The sequence below is a fragment of the Arachis hypogaea genome, chromosome 19 (genome assembly GCF_003086295.3).
Source record: "Arachis hypogaea cultivar Tifrunner chromosome 19, arahy.Tifrunner.gnm2.J5K5, whole genome shotgun sequence".
Taxonomy (NCBI): Eukaryota; Viridiplantae; Streptophyta; class Magnoliopsida; order Fabales; family Fabaceae; genus Arachis; species Arachis hypogaea.
The window spans coordinates 32,241,890-32,263,409 of record NC_092054.1 but is presented as its reverse complement, the minus strand read 5'-3'; the positions used below and the strand labels follow the sequence as shown (position 1 = coordinate 32,263,409).

General features: G+C 34.1%; 1 long non-coding RNA gene and 1 pseudogene across 1 annotated transcript; one reads left to right on the top strand and one right to left on the bottom strand.

Moving 5' to 3' along the window:
- The first annotated feature begins 8,589 nt into the window (after nucleotides 1–8,589).
- LOC112775159 (uncharacterized) lies at nucleotides 8,590–9,876 on the top strand. Its single transcript, XR_003189475.3, has 2 exons — nucleotides 8,590–9,108; nucleotides 9,197–9,876. It is a non-coding gene; the product is annotated as an uncharacterized lncRNA (long non-coding RNA).
- Nucleotides 9,877–9,970: 94 nt separating this feature from the next.
- LOC112779236 (alpha-amylase 3, chloroplastic-like) lies at nucleotides 9,971–18,262 on the bottom strand (annotated as a pseudogene).
- Between the last annotated feature and the right edge of the window lie 3,258 nt (nucleotides 18,263–21,520).

The window sequence follows — 21,520 nt, the reverse complement described above, 5'->3', positions numbered from 1 at the left end:
ATTAGTTTAATAATTGATACACGAAAACTTGTCTCTCAACAAATTTTCACCGGCAAGTGCACCGGATTGTCGTCAAGTAAAAACTCACTATAGAGTGAGGTCGAATCCCACAGGGATTGGTTGGTTGATCAACGTTAATTGGAGAATTGTTCTAGTTGAACTGAATCAGAAATTGAATGTATGTAGCAGAATGTAAATTGGCGAAAAACTTAAAGTGCAAGAAATGTAAATAACTGAAGGTAAATGACAGAAATTAAAGGGCAGAAAGGAAATTGCAGTTAATTAAAGTGCATAAGCTTAAATTGCAAGAAATTAAAAGAAAATGGGGTTGTTGAGCATCAAAGTAAACAGCAGAATGTAAAAGAAAATGGGTAAGATCAGAAATGGGGATTCACTGGGTTTTAGGAGATATTGAATTCTTCGGATCAAATCATTTTCATCTTTTTCTCAATCAATGCATTCATTGACATTGCTTGGCAATCTTAGGTGATTGGATTCCAATGTCTTGGCTCACCAATCTCTCTAAGCTTGAACAATTGCCCAATGTCTTGATTTAATTGCTCATGGGAAGAGATGACGTTCGGTCATCACTGATTATACCACACAGATTCATAGATCAAGGTATTGGTAGGATTAAATTGCACAATATCTATCCAAATCCCAACCTAATCCAATGTGAGAAAGCCTTTCTAACATGATTTCCTCATCCCTTTCTCAAGGATCAGAGAAAACCCAATTATGAATAGCTTCTCTGTTAAGACAACTATCCAATTGAACTAAGATAAAAAACTTTCTAACAAAATCAAGAAAAAAGAGAGAAAAAGAAGATGAAAACTATTATTGATCCATTGAATTACAACAGAGCTTCCTAACCCAATGAAAGGGGTTTAGTTATTCATAGCTCTGGAAATGGAAAGTAAAAAAGAAAAGTACATTGCAGAAGTAAACTAAAATTGCAGAAAAGAGAATTATGCAGAGAGTTCTCCGAATTGGGTTTCTGACTGGCTAACTCCCAATTACAGAAAAAGAAAAGAAAAGAAAAGAAAATACATAAAACGAAAAAGAAATGCAGAGAAAATGAAAATCAGAGTTCTGAACTCCCAGAGCCCCCTAAGGGCCTCCCGAGAGCTCCCTTCAATCTTCAACAACTCTTCTATTTATAACCTTTTTTCCATCTGCAATTGGATCTTCAAATACTTGGATGTGGGCCTTGGCCTTGATTGAAGTAGTTAGGAGTGATTCTTTGATGATGGACGTTGGCAATTATCATTCATATTCTGTATTAGTGCATTTTGGAATGAAATTAGCCTTAACGTTGGTGTCCACGTTTGTATAAAAACGTTGGATCAAACGTTACTTGAGAAAAATGAAGTCTGGGTGTTGCCAGCAACGTTTGACTCAACGTTGGTGCACCAACGTTCGCGCAGTCACACGTACACATGGCGTACACGTACGCGTACGTGTGGATGGTAGAATTTGCCACTTCACGCGTCTGCGTTGCCTGTGCGTGCGCATGGTTGGGCTGAAAAAGTATGTCAACGCGTACGCGTCGATGCAAAGTTTCCAACTCCAATTTTTGAAAGCTCATCGCGAACGTTGGCCTCAGCGTTGGCTTGGCAACGCTCCCTCCAATGTTGGCCTATCCACACGTGCGCGTCACGTACGCGTACGCGTGGATTATTTTTTTCAATTTTCAGAAAGCAAAACGTTGGGGGTAATGTTGGTGTACCAACGTTTCCTCCAACGTTGGCACCAGAACTTTTCTTTTTTGCATAATGTTGCACCTCAAGCCTTGGAATGTTACTTTGCCCTCTTGTCAACGTTGCCAATTTTATGCCCACTATAGACTATTATATATGGTTGGAAAGCTCTGAATTTTCGCTTTCTAACCCAACCGGAATCACCTCAATTGGACATCTACAACTCAAGTTATGCTCCTTTGAAGGGGACGGGGTCGTTGGCATTGGTGTGCAACATTGGAGGCAACGTTGGCACACCAACGTTGGTAACAATGCCGGATTATGAAGCTCAAACGTATTGTCCACCCCATACTATTATATAATGTTGGAAAGCCTTGAATGTCTACTTTCCAATGCCGTTGGAAGCGCATCATTTGGAGCTCTAAAACTCGAGTTATTCTCCATGGAAGGTGAAGAGGTCAGCTGGCCTTACTACAGGTTGATACTATGTTCATTTTTGCACTTTTGGGGCCAGTTTTTCCCCTCAAATTTAGTGTCCACTATGTAGTGCCATATATGCTTGAAAAGTTCTAGATTCCTACTTTCTAATGCTTTTGGAATCACTTCATTTGGAGCTTTGTAGCTCAAGTTATTCTTGTTTGAAGAAGACACAGTCAGGCTGTCAGGAGCAACATTTGTATCAACGTTGGTGAGCCAACTTTGGCCACCAACGTTGCTTGCTCTTCTTCTTCTCTTCCCTTCTTTTGCTTCTTTTTACCTATCATCAACCAAATAAAATACATCAAAGTATTGCCTTAATCACAAGATAATGCATCGTTCATAGCATCAAATAATTCTTTGCATTAATCTCATGAAAATGCACAAAATTAACAATGTTTGATTGAATCAAGACAAGCATGAATTTCTCATCCAAATACTTACTTATTGCTTAAGAAATGCATGAAATTACTCTAAAACAAACTAAAAATGGCTTGTGAAACTAGCCAAGATGTCCTGGCATCAATAATACATTAAATATTAATTTTATATAATTATAATAAATATATTTTTCTAAAATAGATTTAGAAGAAAAATATAAATTGGTTATTATTAAATTAATTTTGTATTATTTACGTTAGACAACATATATTTGTTTTGTAATATCATAAGATTTTATCATATCATGATTAGAATAAATTTTTTTTATCATGATTAGAGCAACCGGTGCCATTATCATATCATATTGTATTATTATTATTATTATTATTATTATTATTATTATTATTATTATTATTATTATTATTATTATTATTATTATTATTATTATTATTAAAATAATTAAAAATATTTTCGATTGATAATTGATAAGTAGTTTAATAATGCATTAAATATTAATTTTATATATTTATAATAAAGATATTTTTCTAAATTATTATAATTATGCATTATTCATTAAATGCTAATTAAGATATAATTATAATAAAGATATTTTTCTAAAATAAATTTAGAAGAGAGAATAGTGTACTCATTTTGGAGGAAAAACGGATTCATGAGAAATTGACACCTCACTTTTATTAGTTAGGGAAAAATCTAGTTTTAGTATATTAAGTAGATTTTGAACATGGGTATACATTATCATCTCTATGCGTCAAAATGTATATATTTACACCAGGTGAATTCACTATGGTAGCTATGTAAATAGCAATGTTATATGACTAGGAAATATTATTAATTTTTTATTTGCATTTGGTTAGTAATAATTTGTATTTATATTTACAGACGTCTTGCACACAAAAAATATACAATTTATACATATATTTATTAAAATTTTGCATGAATCAATACAGTTGTACCTACATTTTTCAGAGTTTACACTCATAAATTAGTAAAATTTATTTGTTAAAGATAATTTAGTCTTTGTACTGGCCAAATGATGACCAAAACTACTAAAATCTGCTGGCCCAAGAACTTCTTATGTAAGTATTGTTAAAAAGGTAAATTACTTTTTAGTCTTCAACGTTTGAGCTAAATTCTAGTTTAGACCCCTAACATTTTAAACATCTGATTTTAATTCCAAAAAGTTTCAAACGGATGTAATGTTGTTCCACCTTTAAATTTGATATGAATAATTAATGGAATAAGTGACATGAATGTTAACAACATTTTTAGTTAATTAAATCTTCTTATTTTTACGTGTTAGAAAAATATAACCAAACAAAATTTTTTTGTAACACTTTTCTTTTGATTCTCTTTTTTGTATAAAATCTCAAACCCTAACAATCAATCAACAACGCTCCAAAATCTAAAAAAAATTATTTATATTGGTGATCGTTGGAGTGTCAATTTTACTTAATTGAATATTATTGCATATTTCATATGTTAATTATTCGTGTCAAATTTAATAGCGGGACAACATTAAGTCCGTTTAAAACTTTTTAAGATTAAAATATGACATTTGAAACATTAGAAACCAAATTACGATTTAGTCCGAACATTGGTAATCAAAATAGAACTTTACCCACCATTAAAATTAGATTTTTTTTTAATATTTTGGTAACACTTTTTTGAAGAAACACTATTTAAAAAATATTATTTAACAATACAAAGATATTACTTTAATTTTAACCATACTTTTTAAAATGCTATAATCAACGTGACCAACTTTAGACTGTGAAGATTAGACATGAGCGGTGAAGAAAGAAAATGTGCGAGCGGAAGAGAGCAGAGCGATGAGAGAGGGAAACACAGTGAGACTTCCGATCATATCGTCGGTAATAATGAGGGGGAGAGTGATGGGGTGGGTGCTTCCAGTGTATGGACTATGGAGGGGGTTAAGGGATCCAAAGTCTCCTTCAAAGACAAAGTAGTAGGAAATTTACAATCGAAGCCTTTGGTTGTTGATGACTCTTTGGATAGAGACTTACTTGCAGTGGTGTCTGGAAAACAAAGAGATCTTTCTCCTCCTGTCATTATGTTCTCTAAAGAAGGACGGAAGGTCTTGGCGGAGCCCTATTAGGTTTCATTTTTATCAAAGTGCTCGGCAAACACTTCAATTGCATTGCTCTTGTTCATTGGTTGAAAAGCATATGGAGACTAAAAGGAGGTTATGACATTATGGATGTGGGGTTTGGATACTTCCTTGTGAAGTATGACTTGGCAGAAGATAGGGACAAGATCCTGATAGGTGGACCTTGGATGATTGTGGCTATTTTGTGGCGATGAAACCATGGTCCGCTACCTTTTAACCAAATGAAAAATCTTTTGGTTCCACTCCAGTTTGGATACGCATTACAGACTTGAACATATTGTATTACCAACAAAGAGTTATGAGGAGAATAGCTTCGGGCATAGGGACACCTATCACAATTGATCTAGCTACAAAGGAAGTGGAAAGAAAAAAGTTTATGCGAGCGTGTATTTAGATCGACTTGGGTCTTCCAGTGGTCTCTGAAATTATTGTTGATGGAGCCAAAATTTACTATTGAGTATGAAAATTTGGATCTTATTTGTCGAAAATGCAATTGCTTTTGCCATATTAAGGAGGATTGCAACAAGGATCGTGGTGTAAAAGAGGATGTGGAGCCGACTGTGACGGTGCCGCTGCAACCTGTGTCATTGGCAGAGGGTAGAAAAAGTGAAATGGATCAGAACCGAAATCGAGGCTTGTTTGAATTTGGTAAGAATAATAATGGTGAGGCAAATAATCAGGGATTGGAAGCATTAGAATTTAGAAGAGATTATGTTGCATGAAAATCCTCCTAAATCAAAGGAATTGGTTGAGAAGGGAGAGTGGGTTCGAGTTTCAAATAGAAAAGGCTAAAAGAAAGTGGACCCATCTGCTATAGGTCCATCTTCTAAGGGAGGTAATGGTCTAAAAAGGGTGCCAAAAGATCTACTGAGCTTGGCCCATATAGCAACAAATCAAAAAACAAACCTAGTGATATTAAACAAGGCCAGACCGAAAAGAAAAATGACGTTGTACTTCGTAAAGGGACAGAATCCTCAACTCCATCAGTTTTTTATCTTAGGAAAAGAACAAGGCCCATATCTTTGCAAGCTTTTCCGACAACGAAAACAGTTATGACAAAAAATATGCATGGTGCCAGACTGCCTGAAGCACCTTCTAGTAGCTGTAGCAAGGAGCAGCTTCACATGCCCATAGAATGATCTGTGGTTGGTTCTTCTTTATCTTCATTATTCATTTTATGGATAGTTTTGAATTGTTTGAAGTGGAATGTTAGAGGAGCTTCTAATAAAATGGCTCGGGTTTATTACAAAGAGCTTATTAGAAAATATAGTATGGCTTTTTTTATTTTGTTAAAAACTCATGTCATCTTTGATAGAGTTAGATCCTTTTGATCTGGGCTTGGCTATTGTGTTATTGGTTGCTCTGAAGCTTTAGGTCACAGTGGCGGAATTTGGGTCCTAACCAAATTTCCAGTTAATCAGTGTTGTGTTTGAAGTATTCATAATCAATGTGTTACCATTGAAGTTCGTTGGGGTTGCAGTAGTTGGTGCTTCAGCGCTGTTTATGGCAGTCCTATTGTTGGTCAAAGGACAGAGCTATGGAGCTTTCTCAAATCTTTAGCTGATAACATTTTTTGTCCATATCTTGTTGCAAGAGATTTTAATGATATTCTACTTCCAAATAAGGTCAAAGGGGAGAAATTTCATACCCAAAGAGCTGCTTTCTTTTCCGAAACAGTGGAATATTGTGACTTAATGGACCTAGGTGCTATTGAGAGATCATTTACCTGGTACAAAAGGGTGCGTGGGGCATGGATATTGCTAAAAAATTGGATCGTATTTTAACCAACCTAGAATGGTGTAACCTTTTTCCAGAAACTTATGTGGAGGTGCTTAATAGATTGCTTTCGGATCAGTGTCTCATTTTTATTCGAAACCAGAGAGTTTTTAAAAAGTTGTCTGAACCAAGACTTTTTAGATTCCAAGCTGCTTGGACAATCCATCCTGGGTTTGCTGGTATAGGAAATAATGCTTGGAAGAAAGGCTCTTTGTTGGTGACCTCTAGCCTTTAGAAGGTTTGGCAAGGGCGACCAAGTTCAATAAGGAGATTTTTTGCAATATTTTTGTCAGAAAGAAGAAATTGGAAGATAAGATTAAGCATGTTCAGTCTCTGTTAAAGAATTCATCCTCTTCAATGTTCTGGAAAGAGGAAAGAAGTTTGAATGAGGAATATAATAGAATTCTTCTTCAAAAAGAGATTCTTTGGTATCAGAAATCTAGGGAGCAGTGGGTAAAATTCAATGATAGAAACACCAAATTTTTCTATTTGCAGACACTTGTAAGGAGAAACAGAATAGGATCAATGTATTTTTTTGGATGATGGAACTTGGATCATTGAGAATGATATAGTCAAAGCGAAAGCAATTAAGTTCTTTCAAGTTTCAAGGTCTTTTTTATTCTCAAGAACAAGTTGATATTGATGCTCTGGGAACATTCCTCTCCCTCAGTTGAGCTCTAATGCTTGCAATCGGCTGACGGCTGACTGAGCCCGTTTCCCTTGTCGATGTGAAGAATGCTGTGATGGGAATGAATTCTTATAAAGCTCCTGGACCTAATGGATTCCAAGCTTTCCTTTTTAAAGAATATTGGGATCTTATTGCTCACTATATTTGGTATATTGTTCAGAGAGCCTTCTCCGGAGAACTTATTGATCGATATGTGTTTGAGACACTGATTTTTCTTATTCCCAAGACTGAGAATGCTAACCACATGAGGGACTTTCAGCCTATCAGTTTGTGTAATGTGGTCTATAAGATTATCACAAAGGTGATTGTTAATAGATTTCGTCCGTATCTTGAAGAGATTATAGGCCTTTTATAAGGGGATTCTATACCTGGGAGAGGAACTACGGACAACATCATCATTGCACAAGAAATTTTGCACTTTATGAAGAGATCCAAATCCAAGGAAGGTGCTTTGGCTTTTAAGATTGATTTGGAAAAGGCTTTGACATAATAGATTGGCTGTTTCTTGAGCATTCTCTAAGCAGTATTGGTTTTCCTCAAAGCACTATTAGACTTATTATGAACTGTGTTTGCTCGTTATCTCTCTCTCTTCTTTAGAATGGCAGTAGACTTCCCAGTTTTTGCCCTAAGCGTGGTTTAAGGCAAGGAGATCCCATGTCCCCTTACCTCTTTCTGCTTTGCATAGAGCGGTTAGCTTACTTGATTGCTCATAAAGTTTCAAATAGAATTTGGTCTTCGATAGTTATTTCTCGAGGGGGCCAGTCTATCTCTCACCTTATGTTTGTTGATGACCTCCTTTTTTGTAAGGCCACAATGTCCCAAGTTGCATTGATTATGGATGTTCTTAACACTTTCTGCAAGGCTTTCGACATGAAGGTTAATCTCCACAAATCAAAGGCTCTATATTCAAAGAATGTCTCATCTATTCACAAGCATATTTACTGGTATCTCTAGCATCAAATTTACTCAAAATTTAAAAAAGTATCTTGGAGTAGATCTTAATCATTCTCGTATCTCTAAAAGAGGGGCACATGATGTTATTAAAAAGATCCGAAGTAGACTTTCTAGTTAGAAACTCTTATCGCTCCCAAGAAATATGGTGGCCTTGGTTTTAGAGATGCTCACTGTGTGAATTTGGCTTTGTTAGGCAAGCTGGTCTGGCAAATTCTTTAAGGATAAATTATGGGTTACACTCATGTCAAGAAAATACATAGAGCGTTGTTGTAGCTTGGATTTTAAGATTCCCACAAACGCTTCTAACTGTTGACATAGTGTTGCTTTGGCGCTTAATTTTTGAAGGATGATTTTTCTTGGTGTATAGGCTCCCTTCATCAATCAGTTTGGCATGATTCTTGGAGTCTTCTTAGGTATATTGGAAAACTTCTCTCTTATGTCCACATTTCAGATATTCACATTAACCTAGAAGATATTTGTTTTAATTTTGTTTGGCATTTGGATTCGTTGACCACTCCTCTTTCCTTGGATATTAAAAATTTCATTCTTGGTATGACTCCTCACATTGGTGGTAACCCTGGATGGTGGTGGTCTTCATCCTCTACCAAAACCTACTCAACAAAAGAGGGATATATTTGGCCCTTGCAAAGGAAATACCATTGGGATACCCACATCAATTGAAACTGGTTGTGGCGCTCAAAAATTCCAGAAAAATTGAAGGTTCTTGTTTGGCTCTGCATCCAGGAACTTGCCACAGTAGCTTTTCGATTTCGGTGCGAGATAGCAATGCCGGATCTCTACCCTCGCTGCAATGGTCAAAAGAGTCAGCTTATCATTGCTTTTTTGAGTGTTATCAGCTTGAAACGTGTGGTCCATTCTGGGTGTGTCATTGTTCGGCATCAGCAGCTCTATGACTGGTTTAGTGAACCCCTTGGATATTTTCCAGCGTCGGATGGTGCAAGCTGATTTCACTTTTTTCGCAGGTATATAATAGATTTGGCGTAATAGAAATTAGCAAATTTTTAATCCCGAAGAGGAGTGGTCTGATCATAAAGTTACCTTCTCTGCCAGGAGGCTTGCTCAGGAGCTGGAAAATTTCAGCCACTCAAACCACCTCCTTCATGAACCTGACCTGATGATAGTGTGGTTTGGTCTCCTCCTCCAAAAGATATGGTCAAAATAAATTGTGATGCCAACATTTACATGAGTACAATCTTGAGGGATTTGGTTGTCTTCTTTGGGATAAAAATAGAACTTGGAGAAAAGGTTGCTCAGGATGTCTCCCTAATTGGAAAATTTTCAGGTGTGAACTTTTTGCTCTTTGGAGGGATTTGGTTCTTACTTGGGAATGTGGGTTAAAATCATTCATATAATCAAAACTGACTCGATGAAAGTTTATCTAAGACTTCAATTTGATTCTGATCGGCCAACTAACACTGATGGTGATCTAGTGTTGAAAATTAAAGAGTTGGCTTTGAATTGGAAAGTTCATTTTAGTCTAGTGAGAAGGGAAGCAAATTCAACTGCTGACCTGCTAGCTAAGAGAGGGGCTTGGGATGGGATTGATTTGGTGGAGCGGCTGGAGTCTTGGCAACAGTTGCGAGACGTTTTCAGTAGGGACTTAGTATTGCCAACTTGATTCTTGTTTTGTATTTTCTTTTAGCCCCTATGTTCTAATTTTTTTCAAAGACACAAAAAAAAAAAAACCACATCAATATAATCATCACCGTAATATAATCATTTTAGAATGACCTTTTACACTATTATCCATTAAGAATCTGAATATCCTACTATTGAAAATATAGCATGTATACAACTCATTTCTTACTTTCCCCCCCCCCCCCCCCCCCCAACACATTCACATTCAGCAAGTTCCAAATAAGCTTGCCAATCTTGCCTTTGGAGGTAATCGACCTTTTTACGCAACCTTCTTGGTTGTGTTGCTTAGATGGCTATGTGACTAATAGCGTGACAAAACTCACTCTAATATTGGAGCCTGCCATATCCGAATTTTACAGCATATTATCCTCGAGTACATAAGCTTACTTTCTTGTTCATAAACATACTATATACCTTTCTATATACTAATGAGTAATGATGAAATAAGTTATTTTTTGCCTCCCAAATCTTATAGTCTCTTCCCGCAATAGCTAAGGACCAGTTTTGGGAGCCAGCAGGGGGTTCAAAGTGGCCAGGTCCAATCTTCATGGCAATTTTTTCATCAATGATAGATGCATAAACATCCCATTCTGCCTTAACAATCTGAACCTTAAAGCATATGCAAAGATTAAGGTCAGTTTTCCAACAATATCAAATCCAGTATTTGTGCATAACATCATATTAATTAACAACTAAATAATACCCTCACTGTTTAATTAAGAGAGTCATGAACTTGTAAGCATGCATATGATATTTATTTCTACGTGCATGCACATACACAAGAGAGTTTAATTTCTAAGCACTATCAATGTTCAATATTACATAGGCATTCATCTAGGTATTGTTACATAAACAAAAAATAGTTTATAGACAATTGGGGTAAAGTTAACTAATTGTGTGTATATAACAACACTTGATTGGATGTTACTGTCAATTCATAGAGGATTTTAATTAAACTCTATACTATATCTTCCAAGCACTATAGAGAGAAACAACCAGAAAGATTATAAAAACAACTATTAACGAAAAAAGGATGCATACCAAAAATGCATAACACCACACACATTCCCAAAAAATATTGGAAAGTTTCCTATACATTACCAGTATTCAAGCACGGATATATTCTTATACTTACCACACTCCTGCAGTGGATCTTGTTCCTAGTCCTGATAGATATAAGTGTTCCTACTTCTGTTTTATTGTGAGAGAAAATGTGGTCCAAGAACACTGATGGAGTTCCAGGGTGAGTAAGAATGTAAGCATATCCCTCCATTTCTTTTCCACTTGGAAATCTCCAATGACCCTTCAGGAGAACATATTAAAAATATTTTACTTGATGTTGATAAAAGAGAGTTAATACTTTTATCATTACCAAACCATAGCAAAATGATAAGGGTTCCTGCAAGCATCATAACTTCAGTATGATATCTCAATACTAAAATGCCTATTATTCGAAATTTGGCTTCATTGTATTAACAGTTCCAAAAGAGTTATCCGAAATTCACTTACAAATAGCTAAACAATTAACAAAAGCTTCAATCTTATCTACTAATATTTTCTAGAGATTTTTTATGATGAACTCATGGATAGTTATATAGATTTTATGTAAAATGCGCTAAGAATATCAAGGTATAATCAATGAAATCCATCATGGAAGAGCAGTCAAACAGTGAGTGTGTGGAAGATGGTTACTGTGATGATGTGGTAGTATATAATTTGGTGGTCTAGGTAAAACTTTAATACATTGAAGTCCACACAAATTAAACCCGTAAAAGAAACTTTTACACAAATATCCATTCAACTATTACCATATTTGCAAAAGTAATCACCTTTTACACCTATTACTTGAATGATTATTCAAAATAACGTTTGCTCATCAAAACTAAACTCAAAATATTACAAGGTTTGATTGATTAGACTACTATTCAACTAAATATTTGCATGCAATAATGCAGATTTACACCAAAAGTCTTAAGAAATTCCAAGCAAAATGACTAACAGTAAGTTTTGAATTTTGCCAAGGTGTAAATTCAAACCTGGGTGGAACCAGTGTCATGATTTTCAATAAAGGTAACAGCATGAGATGGCCACCACCCCATAACTCCTGGTGGATTTCCACCGCTATCAGACAATCGCCAGTATTCACATGTTTCAAATGCCTAAATGGAGACAAATTTCAAAAATACGATTAAGGATTAAAGTGCACGAGAAAGTAAAGTACAAAACTAAGGAGTTGAGCACACCCTTGGAGCATAACTTTCATTGTGTGCAAGACTTATCAAATGATTCAATTGAGCTTAACCTCTCACTAATTGGTCCATCAAATCAAAACTTAAAAATACATATAAAATACAAGGTAGGACAAGTTAAGCCCTTGTCAGCTTTTTGCTGGAATTTGTCTTGATTGTGTTTTTGATAGAGGCCAATTTGAACTACCTAGAAATAGATCCATCTATGTCCTAAAATCCTTTTGATGATATAGCAAAGGGACCAGCTTGTTAGACATTACGGTTGATCGTCTATTCTATTCTCCAGGAAAAAATAAGAGGCGCCAATTCTCAAGGTTTTGTCAGACAAAACAAATGTTAACAGCATGCATATGCTAGAACAATGTCAAAAGCACATTTTTTCACCCTTTCAAAAAATAGGTGAAACTTGAGGTAAGTAAACCATTGAAATATGTCAGCTCTTAAAACGTGCAAAAGGGGTAAATGGAATGGAAAATACAAAAAATAAAAATAAAAAATTGAACAGACGCTGTTAAAATAAGAAATGCCTGAGTAAGTGTTTACAGAGTGAAGAATCCCTTTGGTTGTAACATCAAATGCACCAGCAGTGCCATTGGTAGCATTGATCCAATCAACTATCCTCTGCCTATGAGCATCTTGATTATGATCCAATTCACCATCTGTGTAACTCAGGGAATCCCAAAACTCTCCTACAGCAAAATAAGGGTCACTTGCCTGAATGTAGTCCTTTACATAGCCACCCCAAAATCCTCTGGCAAAGTCAAGCCTCCATCCATCATATCCAACTTCTTTTCTGAAAGTCACAAAATATAAGAAACTGTATGCTCTATCCAAACCAAAATAACAATCATAATAGAAAAACATAATTTTAATGAAACTTTACAGGACACAGGAGTAGGACTAGTTAGGGCCACTAATCGACAAAGTGCAAATGATCTCAGATATCTGATTTTTATGAGAAAGAGAGTCCTTCCGAGCATCTAAATCTGTAATGCTGTTCAGTTTAGCTTCCTCAAAAGAAAGATTGGAGATACCTATTTGTAAGGCTGTGTTTCGAATTTTGATACTATCCCAAAACAAAAAATAATAAACCTATTTATGTCTCAAGATAGTTTTTCTCTATATTTTCGGTCCACCCAGAATATGGGAACAGTGGAGACAAGGTTTCTCCATCTCTATGCCTTAAAGTCCCGGTCCTACATGTACTGGGATAGTTACAAATCGGGCTTAATAGGTTGTCCATTTGGGATCAGCAGCAATTCAGCAACATATATTCATCGATTTAGAAATACTACTTAGTATAAAGACTCCACTGTGCTTCTCTTCCCAAAAATAGAGAGAACAAAGGAAAAGAAGAAATGGGCGGACTATTGGTCAGTTGACTATTACACCATAAAGAAGCACACAGAATTCATTATGAATACTTCTAAATTTCAAATCTATCCCTGACATTTTGGGAAAGCAGAGAGTAAATAGCATGCCCTAATCAAGTGTGTACCAGGCCAACAGATAGCTATTGGTCCATAGTCAAGACATAGCTCATTTTTAACATATTACCAAGCAATTCCATCAGATTCTAGCCCTACATACGCCTTGCCACCTTTCTAAGGTAACATAATAGGGAAACACGACTCATAATTTGACTAGAATCTATGCTCTACCAAAAAATTTGATTGTGCAACTGTATCAAAATTTTCCCTGACAGCACTTCTGTTAATACTAAGAAAGGAAAAAAGAAGGGGTATGAGATATCAACCTCAACCAGCATAACCATTCTATAATATCCTTTCTCACAAATTCCTGTGAATGATCAATATTTGGTGCAGCATCAAAATTCTCTCCACTACTCTTGTTTCCCCTACCCTGTATGGCAAGGAATGACATCAATTATGTATCAAAGTTCACCCAGCAATATAACAATATCATACAACCCGAACATTCACTAGGAGTGTTATAGAGAAAGTAGAGAACCCTTTATCTGATTCTGATTTAGGATTATTACTAATTAATACGAAGTTAGAGAGAATAAATTACAAAACACACATCCAGAACTTTCACTAACAAACCTGAAAATGAGGATCATCAGCAACAATTGCACGTTCATCCCAGTTGAGACGCCCTCCAAATAAGTTCCAAACACCGTTAGGATTCTGATAATGAGCACAACGGTGATTTAAAACAGCATCTCCTAAAGTTTTTATTCCAAGTTCATGAAATTTTTTCACCAAATCCTTCAGTTCATCAATGTTTCCGTATCTGATATTTATTAAAAAAGAAAGGTTGTTACAACTCATGCACCAGTTCCTTTTCTTGAATGTGTTTTGCTGGTTATCTATCCTTTGAGTTCAAGATTAAGACTATGTTTGGATTGGTGGAAAGAGATGAAAATCGAATGGACTGAGAAGGAAAAAAATTAAAAGTTTCAACTTTTGAATACATAATAGTGGAAACTATGGAATGGAAAAGCATGAAATGAATTTTATAACATTTCGTCATATTATTTTATTTTTCTTCGCCCAAAATGGGGAGAAGCGTAGAATTCCTCATTTTTTTTTCCCTTCTCTTATGACAAAACTATGCATTCCATTCCTTTCTACACTAATTTCTAAATAACGGAGTGGTCACTTTACTCCATTCCATTTTGAATATCAAAACAGCAGGCATGGATCTCCATTCCATTCTACTCAATTGTTTCCTCATGTATTATATAAATATACAGATGAAAAACCACAGTATCTGCTACTCAATTTAGTGAATGATGGTCATATTTGGAGTGCAATTTGGATAACACTAGTCCTTCTATTATAAGTTCTAAAATAAGATTAATGCCAGCAACTAAATGGTTATACTACTTTTGACGTAGTACCTTGAATTTAAGTTATATAAATCCCTTGGCATGTATCCTTCAGGTGAAACAGACTCAGTGCACGGCGGTAACCAAACTACAGTAAAACCAAGTGATGCTAGCTCTGAAGCCTTATCCTTAAGCTCCACATACCATCTTCCAGATTTATGAGATTCCCAGTTAAACCCTTGGCATAATATTTCATATCCCGTGCCTTCTGCAGAACATACTTTTGGAACTAGAGTCGATATTCTTGATCCAACAGCAGGTTCAGGTTCCACAACAGCGGCCTCAGGCTCCACAACAGTGGCCTCAGGCTCTAGTGTAGAAGTTACATCTGAGAAAGTTGAAACCGAGCTTTTGAACATATTATAGGCTTCAGCAGCAAGTCTTTCAATTTCTTGAAGAATGCTTTCTTGTGGCTCTTTCGATTTTATCTTTCTGTTCTTATTAGCGGAAATGTCTGTCACCAAATTCCTTATTTCGCCGAATATTCCATCAGTAAATGAAAGGAAAGAAGCTTCTTGACTTGTCCCCTTGGTCACTTCCCTCTCCACACCTTCTGGTTGGTCCTCTTTATGGATGCTATTAGAATCCAAGAGAGAGACGTAAAAGTCATTTCCCATGCATTTGAACCAAGTTTCATTTTGCTTAAGAACAAAAGCAAATCCTGAAAACCCTTCGCCTAAAGTGATTTGTAGAGAAGATCCTTTTGTACTGTCTCCTGCCTACAAAATAGGATGGCCAAATAGATGTATAATGAGAAAAAGAAAGAAAAACATTTAACTACAACAATAATGTCTATATCCCCATCAACAAAATATAACTCAACTTTTAAGTTTTTAAAAAGAAAAATAATAAGGGAAAATAACAAGAGCAAGTACAAAGTTCTTGAATGCAATGTTGCTTCAATAGTATGCATGTATCCATTAAGGTATATAAACTTACATCAGTGTCTAAAAAAGAAACTGTAGTAAAATGAAAGAGAGAGTACAATGCATCCGGTCAGTAGTCTGCATATAATTTAAACAAAATCAACCTCTTGCAACAGAAAATCACATGGTGCAAAAATCAAGTTTAAAGTCTATTGGAAGTATTAAGCATGCCTATATCTTCATAGAATGCATGGATGGTGAGGACCACGCCAGCGGAAGAACAGAATTCAAATTATTTTGATAGCTTAAGGCTATGTTCTAAAACATTGAAAGAAAAATTCACAGTTTGTCAGCACTGTACCTGCAGTTGAGATCTCAAAGCTGTCTTTATACGGTACTGTTCCTGGTGGATGAGGACCAGGTGGAACTTCCCACCTTCTTGAATTGCCCCTGCAAAGTCCCCAGTGAAGTACAATATCTCCAGGTAGGTCAGTTTCTAAATATAGGACATTTTTTAATGTCTCAGACTGATGACACTTTTTAACAGAGACAGTAACAGAGTTATTGAAATCAATCTCCTTTGTGATAGGCACTTCTATACAGAAACCTTCTAGTTGACCATTTTCCTGTTTTGGATTAATTAGCTCACTGCTTTTATCTTGATCATTGTGAACTGTTGTTATTGACTTCAGGAGAATGTTAGATATCTTTGTCAAACCTCCTACAAGTAATGAAACTACAAATCAGGAGCTGCATCACAGGATAATGATTAATTTGATACCCTCAGAGCACTAAAATGAGAAGGTAATATACACTTTATTAGCAAAGTAAATAAAATCACAACATGCAATGATTTCAGAAACCTGGCCATAAACTAAAGCGCCTTTTAGGTGTCTTAAGGTATTTGGCCAAAGGAACTTTGAAATCTCTTCCCTTATATTGATGCCAAGCTCCATTTTCGTCATCCTAAATCAACCAAATTCGGAAAACCAAAGTAGCAAACGGAAGCAGCGAAAGGAAGAAAAACAATGTTCAGTCAAAAGGATTCCAAGATCCATCAAGTTATCTACTACTAACAACAAAACAGATACAACTTGTAATTGTTAAACCTAAACCTTGAGAACAAAATTAATTGTGGAAATTTTGCTGTCGGGCTTAAGATCAATCTTGACTTCATAAAATGTATCTCCTTCATCAGCAGATATTGATGACTTTTTCAGGGGTGTCTCTATTGCATAGTCCTGAAATTTTTACTTTCCAACTCAAACTTTTGCCATGCGAATAATGAGCACGCAGCATAAGTGATCATGGCAGGCCATGAAGCCATTGTCTACCTTTATAGTAACAGATCCAGGCGGTATCATATCACAAGGAGGTTTATCCCACTCCCTGCAAGAATCAAGAACATTATAGGGTCACTAACATTATCAATTAACATACAACAACATGGTTTTCAAACTTAAAGGAAAGAGAGTTCTTAGAGCTTATTTGTTTTGTGTTTTGTCTTCATATTTTCTTTTTTCATGATTTTAAAAAATATAAGCAGTGTGAAATGATTTGAAAAAGAGAATTCTATTTAGTTATTTATTTATTTATTTTCCTCACTCCGAAACAAAACAAATACTCAAAATGTAAATAGTAAATATAAAGAGAAATCAACAATAATAAGTACTAAGTACCTCCCAATGTCATCAACATAGGAAACTCCCCAATGAAGAGTCCATTTTCCAGGTAGATTGCAACCCACTGTAAGCTCCCAATTCCTCAATTCCTTACTCTGATCTAATCTCACGAAAATCATTCCCTCCATCTGCAAGATTTCATTACAATCAAGACAGCAATCCCGTAATGGCAAACGCCAAAATATGCTGAGATACATTCCACATAAAGCATGTTAAGTTACAAGTAAGGGGGAAATTTTGTAACATAAGTTGACGGATACCATTATCAATCTTTTTTTCTCTTCCGAGTATATTCCCCAACAATTTCTTAGAAAACCATGCACATACTCACGCATAGACATTAACAAAAACACATATGCATATCAAAAATATTTTCGTGTTCAAACAACATTGTTTCATATATTAGAAGGTTAAGTTGAGAACCATTTGCGTTCTCTTGATTGGGAAAATCTTGGTGAAAAGCAGATCATCAGAGCATTGATGAGGGGAGGATTGCACGGTAGGCGTGCCGATTTCAGAAGCAGCAACCACATGAGAAAGAAACCTATGGGGGTGGAAAAAGGTGTTGGTGGAAGAAAATGCATTGTTGTTATTGGTGGAAAAGCAAGTGAAGAAGGGTTTGAATTCGTGGTGGTGATTGGAAGATCGTTGTTGAATTGGAAGATTATTTTGTCCGCGGCAAAGGTGGAAGAGTGGGTCTATGGTGGTGAGGGTTCCCATTATCATGAAGATGATCCCTATTTCTTTTTCAGTCCCAGCAAAAATGGAAAAGCGGTTAATTGGAGGAATGAAATGAAGATACTTTGGCTCAGCATGAACATGCTTTGTAGTACTTTGTAGTTTGTAGTAATTTTGTACTTTTGTTTGGAGTGGCACACAATATAGAGTGGAAAAGTATATGAAACAAAGACGTGACCAGCCAAAAAGTAAATAAAATCGTTTAATTAAAATTACTTTTTAAATAATATGTTTTAAAATCGCTCTTGAGATCACGGAGCACAAACTAAAACCCGATATTTTATAGAACCCAAACACATTTTGACTGATTTTTGACTGAAATGATTTTGGTCCCTAGTTGTTCTCATATAGAATTATAGATTCCATAATCCATACTTCCCGATTGGTTAGAATTTCCTTTTTAGGAAAAAGAAACAAAATGAAATTTCCCGAAAGCAAAAAGAACCATTTTTCAGAAAAAGGACGTGTAGAATGAGAAGGAATTTTGTCTTGTCTTGTATTAACTAGTGGATTAATAGAAACTATCTATTAATCGATCTATTTATAAATTCAATAGGTATAATAATAAATATAATGGTTAACTAAGATGGTAGAATACTTTAATCAAAGATATGTTGTGTTTAGGTATCTCGTAATTATAAATATATATTTTTATAAATTATATATAATAAAAATTATTTTATATAAAAATTATATCAAATTTATTTCTACCCCTTTTATAAGGGGATATTTTTTAAATAAAAATTTTAATTATTTTATTTATTAAAATAAGTATTTTGAACATTATTTATAATTTTAGGTATCGTTTTACACGGTAAATGAGATAAGATATAATTTTATTTAACTTTATCTCGTTTGCAAATGAGATATTTAAAATTTAAAAAATTACACATATCTCGTTGAGATATATATCCATAATTATTTCGTTTACAGTATAAACGATATATATATAATTATGATTATATATATATATATATATTATCACAAAAAAATTATGATTAAAATAATATTAATTTAATTTTTATGTTTTAAATTAATTCAATTTTTAAAAATTAAAAACTTTTATAAACAGCTTCCCTAATATAATTTACTTTTATACAATAATATCAATTTTAATTTTTTTTAATAAAAAAGCTAGTGATTTAAAATCATACATTTTTTAGATGAATACATTATTTTCTTAAAAATCAACCCATTTAAAAAATAGATGAATTAAATTGATTTAAATTTTAATAAAATTACGTTTTCAGGTTTCATGATGAAAAAAAGACAGTAATTGTGTCCACAACTAACAAATAAGAGAAGATGAAGGATGAAAAGTTATTAAATTAAAATAAGCGGGACGTTGAATGAACGGGTAAATAAAACAGAAAATATGGAAGAGATAACTATTTAAATTACAGAAAAAAGTGGGAGAGATAATTGTTTAAATTATAGAAAAAAAAAGTGGCTGAGATAACTGGTTAAATTGTGTCCACTTTCCATCTATCTATGATCTTCTCTTAATTTAATAACTTCTCATCAATCTCACGCTTCTTTTAATTTAATAACCTTTTATCTTTGATCTTCTCTTATTTACTAAATGTTTCAAATGGATAATTTTAATTCATTAATTTTAGTTTAAAAATAATTAAAATTGATTTAAATTGCATAATTAAATTATATAATATTTAGGAAAAAGAATAGGAAAAGAGAGGGGAAAGGATTTCAAGGTAAAAGACGAATAGGAGGAAGAAAGGAAGGGATGTCGTAGTTTAGTGGATAGTATAATGCGAAGTGAGGAAGAGGACCCTTTTAACTGTTTAGGAAGAAAACTATGCCTTTTAACTGTTTACTTGAGGGGCTAAATTTACATAATTTTTTGTGTCAAACTCCTTCAAAATTTTCATCATATTTTCATCTTCCACAATCCATTCTTCATCTGAATCCAAGTCTTCAAAACTATAGTCAGTAGTATTTTTTTATGACTTCTTCCTTGCCAATCTTAAATTGGTCATCACATAAACAACATCATTCATTGTGCTTATCTTCAAGCGATTTCTCCTTTTCATGTGAATCTAATAATATCAAAATTTATTAACATTTATTTAAAATAAATACATATGCTAATTAGAAAATAATAGAATTTAATAATTAACTAATTCTATAATTTAAAAAATAAATTCCTAAACTAGTATCAAATTAAAAGCTTACCATCTCAAATGCACTCCAATTGCGCTCACATCTCGATAAACTACAAGTCAAGCTCAAGACACGGATAGCAAACTTTTGAATTTATGGATGTTCATCCCCATAAGAATCCCACCATTGTGAAGGTATTTTGGTTTTTAGAGCATTCTTTGTTGGAGATAAGTGTGTATGTCCAACAAAATACTATCATGAATTATTATTATTATTATTATTATTATTATTATTATTATTATTATTATTCCTTTTTATAAGAATAAACTTTTATAATTTATGATAGTGTCCTTAATTAAAATTAGAAACGAATAATTACGATAGGGATCGTAATAATGAGATATACGTTTTTTGAGTACTTTTAATTTAAATTGTTCTTAATCGTAGAATCACTAAAAATGGGACATTAGTGATTCGGAAAGATTAATAGATCTCATTTATTAACTTATATATATAAATGGTATATATAAAGATATAATCATTGAACTAACTCACTCTAAGAATTTCTAATGGTTATAATTACCGTATATTTGTCAATAGGACATTCTTATGATGAACATAATATTAGAATTTTCCTTTGACCTGCGACTATCTTAGTAATTGACAATGTATTTGTTATACTTTGATTCCGGACACCTAACACCCTACGGTATTAGTTGAATGGACATTGGGTATGATTTAAATACTTGTAGAATTAATGATTAGTCAAAATGGAATCCATCAACTATGGTAATGAGTTTGAGCTCTACGATTATAATGAATGAAATAAACAATGCCTTGGCCAAGGGGTTTGAATGAATTAAGAAATGAGTTTCTTAAGTCATTCATAATTCATTATAATAATGATAACAAGTTAGAGTTTGACAATCAAACCGTACTCTAAAAGTTAGCCAAGAGCTAGAAAGATAGAAGGAGTTGTATTTTTTTTCATCTTGGGTTCTTAGTAAAAATATTATTACTTCATACTATCGGGTCGTCAAGGAGCGTTGCTAGACGCCAACCTTGATTAGTAAATTTAGTATGACTAATTTACTACCCGCTTAGTATTGAACCTATGGGGTCACACAATAATGAGTGTTCTAATCCTTGGTAAATAATCATTTAATTATTATTTTGATTGGATCAAATAAATAATTATATTAATCCAAATAGAATATTATTATATT